The following is an 8,961-nucleotide window of genomic DNA, read 5'->3' as shown; positions in this document are numbered from 1 at the left end:
TTAGTGTTTTTTTTAAAACATTCCAGAGACTCTGTAAGTCGTATAGTATTTCTTCATGGGATTCCTTATTTTCTGCACAAATACACTTTGCCAGAATTTTTAGTATGCTTGTTTATAGTCAGGTTCCAGGAAACTTTATGATAGGATCCAAGACAAATTGAGAAGTTAAAACTTTTTTGCTGACGTTTTTACATGTAAATATTGCTGAACGAAAGAAATGAAGTGTTTTCTAAATATGGACAACAAGGTCCAGCCAGAAGAGATTTGTTTTTGCTTTCTTCTGTTTTTATCATAGCTTCCAGTACGACAAGTCCATAGTACCCAACTAGTTAAATTCTGGGCTCCCATCCATTTTTGAGATACAGAGTCCAAGTCCAGCAGGCCCAGGGATGCCCCCAAAACATCTCACTTTCCTGGACGTGTAGGCATCTGAGAACCCAATCCAAAATGCTCAAGCTATCAAGCATATCCCAGTGTGTGTTGATGCATCTTCAAATTTCCCATGCCATGAGTATACAAAGCTTGGAACTCTTCACTGCTTCTTCTATTTCTCTCACTTATTATTAATCCAATGGAGAGTTGCTGGAAGGTTTTAAGGAGAGGGCTGACCTGATCTAATGTATTCTCAAGGAGAAAACTCTAAGACATGGACTAGAGGGGACAAAAGAAGAAGCTAGTGGAAGCTCTTGGTGGGGGGGGGGGGTGGTTCCAGTGAGAGAGGATGGTTATAAGGCTGGATGGTGGCAGGCAGGAGGGAGAAAAGGAGACGGACTTGACACATGGTCGGAGCGGGACTTAGTGCCTGACTGTGCATAAGTGGGGAGGAAGAGCAACTGGTCAGGAATGATGCCCAGATTTTCGACACTAATCCGTCTGGACACTCCTGGAACAGGGGGAATGGATGAGAAGCAGGGAATGAGTTTTGGAGAGCTGACTAAGAGTTTGGTTTTGGATGTCCTAAGCTCAGTGAGACATCCCGATGGATAGGGCAAGAATTGACAAGGGATGAATCTCCAAAATATGTAAACAGCTCATGTAGCTCAGTATCAAGAATACAAACACCCCAATCAAAAAGTGGGTGGAAGATCTAAGTAGACACTGCTTCAAAGAAGACACTCAGATGGCTAAAAAACACAGGAAAAGATGGTCAGTATCACTAATTATGAGAGAAATGCAAATCCAAACTACAGTGTGGTGTCACCTCATGCCAGTCAGAATGGCCATCATCAGAAAGTCTACAAGCAATAAGAAAGGGTATGGAGAAAAGCGAACCCTACTACACTGTCAGTGGGAACATAAACTGGTACAGCCACTATGGAGAACGGTATGGAGGTTCCTTAAAACACTAAAGATAGAGCTACCATATGATCCAGCAATCCCACTCCTGGGCATATATCTGGAGAAAATTATAATTCAGAAAGATACATGCTCCCCTGTGTTCATTGCAGCACTATTTACAATAGCCAGGACATGGAAACAACCTAAATGTTCATCAATAGAGGAACGGATAAAGCAGATGTACATATACAGAATGGAATATTATTCAGCTATAAAAAAGAATGAAATAATGCCATCTGCCACAACATGGATAGATCTGGAGATTGTTTTACTGAGGGAAGTAAGTCAGAGAAAGACAAACACCATATGTCATCACTTATATGTGGAGTCTAAAAAGGGGGGGGGTACAAATAAACTTATCTACAAAACAGCAATAGAGTCACACTGTAGAAAATATGCTTGTGGCTACCAGGGGGTAAAGAGGGGGTAAGGGATAAGGTCTCTGCCCTTCCCCCGAGGCAAGTCATAAGACCCTCAGGTTAGAGGTGCCCCTCACCTCCATACCCGAGGAGAGGAGCATTCCTTTCTCTACAGATAGAGTGATGCTGGAGGGAATCTGAAGGAACTGTCCTTGCTGGGTTACCCCCAGTTGAAACTTCCCACGACTTTCCACCCTTCATCAGACCTAGTATAGAAACACTCAGGGGTAGCCGTTTCTTTGAGTCTTCATTTCCTTATGAAGCCTCCCAGATTGGATAAAATTCATATTACAGAAATGTGTGTGCTTTCTTCTTTTTTTTTTCCTTTAATTTTTATTGGAGTATAGTCAATTTACAATGTTGTGTTAGTTCCAGTTGTACAGCAAAGTGGATCGATTATACATACACATATATCTACTCTTTTTTCAGATTCTTTTCCCATATAGGTCGTTACAGACAATTGAGTAGAGTTCCCTGTGGTACACAGTGGGTCCTTGTTGGTTATCTATTTCATATACTGTGGTGTGTGTATGTCCATTCCAAAGTCCCAATTTATCCTCCCCCACATCCCTTAACCACCCGGTAACCATAAGTTTGTTTTCTCCATCTGTAACTCAGTTTCTCTTTTGTAGATAAGTTAATTTGCACCTTAAAAAAAATCTTCCACATAAAAGCAATATCATACATTTGACTTTCCCTGTCTGATTAACTTCACTTAGTCTGACAATCTCCAGGTCCATCCATGTTGCTGCAAATGGCATTATTGCATTCTTTTTATGACTAATACTCCTTTGTATATGTGTAGCACATCTTCCTTATCCTTTCCTATGCTATTTAGGTTGTTTCAGCTACTTATTTAGTATCTCAGCTACTGTAAATAGTGCTATGAGCATAGAGGTTCATGTATCTTTTCAAAGTATGGTTTTCTCTGGATATATGCCCAGGATTGCTGGATCACATGCTAGCTCTGTTTTTGAGTTTTTTAAGGAACCTCCACACTGTTTGCCATAGTGGCTGTCTGTACCAGTTTATATTCCTAGTAACAGTGTAGGAGGGTCCCCTTTTCTCCACATTCTCTCCAGCATTTATTGTTTGTACATTTTTTTAATGACGACCATTGATAGCTCTGGGGAAGGCAATGGCACCCCACTCCAGTACTCTTGCCTGGAGAATCCCATGGATGGAGGAGCCTGGTAGGCTGCAGCCCGCGGGGTTGCTATGAGTTGGACACGACTGAGCGACTTCACTTTTACACATTGGAGAAGGAAGTGGCAACCCACTCCAGTGTTCCTGCCTGGAGAATCCCAGGGACGGAAGAGCCTGGTGGGCTGCCGTCTATGGGGTCCCACAGAGTTGGACACTACTGAAGTGACTTAGCAGCAGCAGCAGCAGCACTGATACCTCATTGTAGCTCTGATTTGCATTTTTGTAATAATTAGTGATATTGAGCATCTTTTCATGTGCCTCTTGGCCATCTGTCTGTCTTCTTTGGAGAAATGTCCATGTAGATCTCCCACCCATTTTTTGATTGAGTTGTTTTTCTTATTTTTGATATTGAGCTGCATGAACTATTGGTATATTTTGGAGATTAAGCCCTTGTTCATTACTTCATTTGCAAATATTTTCTCCCATTCTGAGAGTTGTCTTTTCGTTTTATTTATGGTTTCCTTTGCTGTGCAAAAGCTTTTAATTTTAATTACATCCCATGTGTTTATTTTTTGTTTTTATTTTCGTTACTCTAGAAGATGGATCAAAAACAATCTTCCTGCTATTTATGGCAAAGTGTGTTCTGCCGATGTTTTCCTCTAATAAGAGTTTTATAGTATCCAGCCTTAAATTTAGGTCTTTAATCCATTTTGAGTTTATTTTTGTGTATGGTGTTAGGGGGTATTCTAATTTCATTCATTTACATGTATCTGTCCAGTTTTCCCAACCGTGTGTACTTTCTTTTTATTAATCTTTGTTTCTTAAGTTATTTGTATTAGAAAAAATGAACGTTGTCTGTTTTCAGGTGCAAAATACTGACCTAGTACATCCCCAAGCCCCCGAGGAGGCCAGCTGTGCTTAGCAACTCCCCCAGAGGAAACCCATGTCTTGGCTATTGTAAGTGGTGTTGCTATGAACTAGCATGTGTCTTTTAGAATTATATTTTTGTCCAGATACATGCCCAGGAGTGGGATTGCTGGATCATATGGCAACTCTTTTTTAATTTTCTTGAGGAATCATTTGAAATTTCATGCATGCGTTTCCAAGGCCTTTTGTGCCCCACCTCAGAGGTCTGATGGCTTAGGAGCACTTCCACACATGCTTGTTGGGGCTTGGAGCTTTCTCTGAAGATAAGCCCAAGACTCTGCCCATTTCCCTTCTGGGTCCTTACCACCAACAAGCTGAAATGGGATTTTTGCTTTAAACAATGACCTTGGATTCCAATCTTGGCAGGACCTTTAAGAATATAAGGTGACTAAGGAATCTGAGCACTTTGGGGGCTCCCCATTATTAATCAGAGTGTGTGGGGGCTTCTCCAGTGGCTTAGTGGTAAAGAATTTGCTTGTAACACAGGAGAGGCAGGAGACCCGGATTTGATCCCTGGGTCGGAAAGATCCCCTGGAGGAGGGCATGGAAACCCATTCCAGTATTCTTGACTGGAGAATCCCATGGGCAGAGGAGCCTGGTGGGCTACAGTCCATGGAGTCGCAGAGTCAGACACAAGTGAAAGAGCATGTAGGAGTTGACAGCGCTACACAAATGCACTGATGTGCTCAGGGCAACAGAACTTTCTGGATGATGATGTGTTTATGCACATAAACATAAATAACAAAAATCATTTAAAATGTAAATAGAGCATCGAACCATACTAAGTCTTTAAGGCCTATTTTAGGTGCACAGAGTCAATATCACACAAGAATTAACAATATCCATCTATTTTGCGATTACAGCAGTTGATGGCAAGTAAGTCAAATCCTCAGCTGACCTTGCCAACCTCAGGAGGTTGTGTGCTGCTACCATGCACTTGTCACAGTGGCAGAATCTCCTATACGCACAAGTGCCAACTTACACCAGGTGACAAGGCTCAATGTGTCATATCTGAAAATTTAAAAGGCTTATCTTTTAGGAGATAAAGCAGCTATTTGTACTCATTGTGCTTTCAGATGCCCCATTATAACCAAGATGGTTTTGCACAATCAAAGTAATGTTACAGTGCTAGAAGCTTCAAAAGCACATATACTAAAACTCGAATGATACAGAGATTAGCATGGCCCCTGCGCAAGGATGACACACAAATTCGGAGAAGTGTTCCATATTTCTTATAGTTTTGAACATAAAAAAATAATATTATGAATAGGATTCACAGAATATTTTTAAAGTTTACTGAAGGCAAGAATATACAATGGAGTAAAGACAATCTCTTTAACAAGTGGTGCTGGGAAAACTGGTCAACCACTTGTAAAAGAATGAAACTAGATCACTTTCTAACACCGCACACAAAAATAAACTCAAAATGGATTAGAGATCTAAATGTAAGATCAGAAACTATAAAACTCCTAGAGGAGAACATAGGCAAAACACTCTCCGACATAAATCACAGCAGGATCCTCTATGATCCACCTCCCAGAATTCTGGAAATAAAAGCAAAAATAAACAAATGGGATCTAATTAAAATTAAAAGCTTCTGCACAACAAAGGAAAATATAAGCAAGGTGAAAAGACAGCCTTCTGAGTGGGAGAAAATAATAGCAAATGAAGCAACTGACAAACAACTAATCTCAAAAATATACAAGCAACTTCTGCAGCTCAATTCCAAAAATAAACGACCCAATCAAAAAATGGGCCAAAGAACTAAATAGACATTTCTCCAAAGAAGACATACAGATGCCTAACAAACACATGAAAAGATGCTCAACATCACTCATTATTAGAGAAATGCAAATCAAAACCACAATGAGGTACCACGTCACACCAGTCAGAATGGCTGCGATCCAAAAATCTGCAAGCAATAAATGCTGGAGAGGGTGTGGAGAAAAGGGAACCCTCCTACACTGTTGGTGGGAATGCAAACTAGTACAGCCACTATGGAGAACAGTGTGGAGATTCCTTAAAAAATTGCAAATAGAACTACCTTATGACCCAGCAATCCCACTGCTGGGCATACACACCGAGGAAACCAGAATTGAAAGAGACACATGTACCCCAATGTTCATCGCAGCACTGTTTATAACAGCCAGGACATGGAAACAACCTAGATGTCCATCAGCAGATGAATGGATAAGAAAGCTGTGGTACATATACACAATGGAGTATTACTCAGCTGTAAAAAAGAATTCATTTGAATCAGTTCTGATGAGATGGATGAAACTGGAGCCGATTATACAGAGTGAAGTAAGCCAGAAAGAAAAACACCAATACAGTATACTAACACATATATATGGAATTTAGGAAGATGGCAATGACGACCCTGTATGCAAGACAGGGAAAGAGACACAGATGTGTATAACGGACCTTTGGACTCAGAGGGAGAGGGAGAGGGTGGGATGATTTGGGGAGAATGACATTCTAACATGTATACTATCATGTAAGAATTGAATCGCCAGTCTATGTCTGACGCAGGATGCAGCATGCTTGGGGCTGGTGCATGGGGATGACCCAGAGAGATGTTATGGGGAGGGAGGTGGGAGGGGGGTTCATGTTTGGGAACGAATGTAAGAATTAAAGAGATTTAAATTTAAAAACTAAAAAACTAAAAAAAAAACTATAAAAAAAAGAAAGAAAAAAAATAAAGTTTACTGAAAGAAAACTTAAGATTACATCCAACTTGCAATTTTTTATTTGCCTTCTTGACTGCTTTAGGTATGAAAAAATAGGACTCTGCATGTGCTTCTATAGTGTGAATTATTTGGTAGGTTGCTCTTTCTGGTAGATTTTTCCACCATTTTATTTTTTATTTTTTTTCCCCACCATTTTAAAGTAAAGATACACATCTTTCAACCCTGAAATTAGGTGCATTCAATTTTAACAAATTATTTTTGAGTTTTAAAAAATATGTGGTAGAAATTTTGATATAGTTAATACACTCAATTATTTTCATTAGGAGAAGACAGACTATTTTCATGAATGATTAGTTCATGAAAGTATCCAACTATGTTGATAAGAATAAAATAAAATGACAAAATGCCTGTTACAGTGCCCCCAAAGATGCTTGGAAGACTAGTAACTCATGGCAGATGACATGTATTCATGAAGCTTTAATTTCATGCAGTTATGCATTTCTCACAAATCACTTTGGTTGTGTGATCTTCACACTGAGGGATTTGTTTAGATAAAGCCATTTATGATTTCAGTTGTTAAACTACAATATTTTATAGCATTTATTCAGTGCATCCTGATTTCTTTAAGGTTTAAATGTTACCGTTTTTCCTGAAAACTAAAAAGTCTCTCCTGGTATAGAGGACCTGGTCAGCTCCTATTGTTAGAACTGAAACTGCCCTGAGATAGTCTTGAGTTTTAAGAACACATTTTACTTGCATTGTCAGTTCAGTTCAGTTCAGTTGCTCAGTCTTATCCGACTCTTTGCGACCCCATGAATCGCAGCACACCAGGCCTCCCTGTCCATCACCAACTCTTGGAGTTCACTCAAACTCACATCCATGGAGTCGGTGATGCCATCCAGCCATCTCATCCTTTGTCGTCCCCTTCTCCTCCTGCCCCCGATCCCTCCCAGCATCAGGGTCTTTTCCAATGAGTCAACTCTTTGCCTGAGGTGGCCAAAGTATTGGAGTTTCAGCTTCAGCATCAGTCCTTCCAATGAACACCCAGGCCTGATCTCCTTTAGGATGGACTGGTTGGATCTCCTTGCAGTCCAAGGGACTCTCAAGAGTCTTCTCCAACACCACAGTTCAAAAGCATCCATTCTTCGGCGCTCAGCTTTCTTCACAGTCCAATTCTCACATCCATACGTGACCACTGGAAAAACCATAGCCTTGACTAGACGGACCACTGTAGACTTCTCAAATTCAGTAACCTGTCCTTCATTATAAAAGATCCCTGTAACCCAGTCACCATCTTTTTTTTTGGTGGGAGTGGCTTCACTCAGCTTGTAGGATCTTAGTCCCCCAGCAGGGATTGAAACCGCTCTCTCAGCAATGAAAGGACAGAATCCTAACCACCAGAGAATTCGCTCCACACAGTCCTTTACTCTAAATCTGTTGTAGGATTTTCCCCTCCTCCAGTCACGATGATATATATTGACCCATCTTGTTCTTTTCTGATAACCATGATGAGCAATGACTATATTTTTGCAGGCTAAAGCTAGAACTCAGCAAGGCTAACCAGCCCCTCTGAGAATTAAGCCTGTTCTCAATAACGCTTTGTGGGGCAGGGCGGGGGGGGGGGGGGGGGGGGTTGCGAGGGGGGGAGGGGCTAATATAGTGCTTGCGGCTGTGCTCAGTCGTGTCCACTCTTTGCGACCCCATACAGACATTGGATCAATTCATAATAATGGAGGGTTTTGGTGACTATGACTCAAGTATCCACGTTATAATCACAATAATAATCATTAAGACCATAATATTCTCCGCCATTACAGCAATGCAAAAATCCAGATACAGGAAAATGGCCACATCACTGGACAGTTTTCACTCTGTCACGGCGACTTACTGCAGAGTATAAGTGTGATGTGGACTGAGCTAGATCCTGTGCCTCTGCCAAATGAGTGTGGCCCGACAATACTATGTTAATGCCACTGTGGGCTTCGTTACTCAGATTAACAGAAGACATGCTTATGAAATTAAAGCATGAAAATAGACACTATTTGGAATCTAGACAACACACAAAAGTAACTGCATAACAAGAGGACGGGATGGATTATGGTCCAAATATTGCCACGCTGTTACAAACGGGCTAAACCAGTGAGCTGCTTAGCCGAGAACAGTGACTCTGCACTCCAGAACCACTTAAGAGCTTTAAAAATGCTGATGCCCAATCCCCCCACACAGAATAATTTAATTGGCCCAGCGTGGAGTCCTGGGCATAGGATTTTTAGAAACTCCCTGACTCCTTTGGTGGACTGCCATGATTGTGAAGCACTAGGCCCCGGGGGAAATAAGAGGCCACAGAGTGATTTGGGCAGGATATTCCAGAAGGGGGCGCTCAGCTGATTCCATGTTTCTTAACATCCGTCCACGTCCCACTTGTTAACCTATTTTCGGAG

At 41.1% G+C, this 8,961-nt stretch overlaps 1 non-coding gene across 1 annotated transcript; it reads left to right on the top strand.

Annotated features, from left to right (window-relative positions):
- The first annotated feature begins 4,955 nt into the window (after positions 1-4,955).
- Positions 4,956-5,063, top strand: LOC114111879 (U6 spliceosomal RNA). Its single transcript, XR_003587609.1, has one exon. It is a non-coding gene; the product is annotated as a U6 spliceosomal RNA (small nuclear RNA).
- The last annotated feature ends 3,898 nt before the right edge of the window (positions 5,064-8,961 follow it).

Source organism: Ovis aries, chromosome X (assembly GCF_016772045.2).
Source record: "Ovis aries strain OAR_USU_Benz2616 breed Rambouillet chromosome X, ARS-UI_Ramb_v3.0, whole genome shotgun sequence".
NCBI lineage: Eukaryota > Metazoa > Chordata > Mammalia > Artiodactyla > Bovidae > Ovis > Ovis aries.
This window is presented reverse-complemented; position numbering and strand designations above follow the sequence as displayed.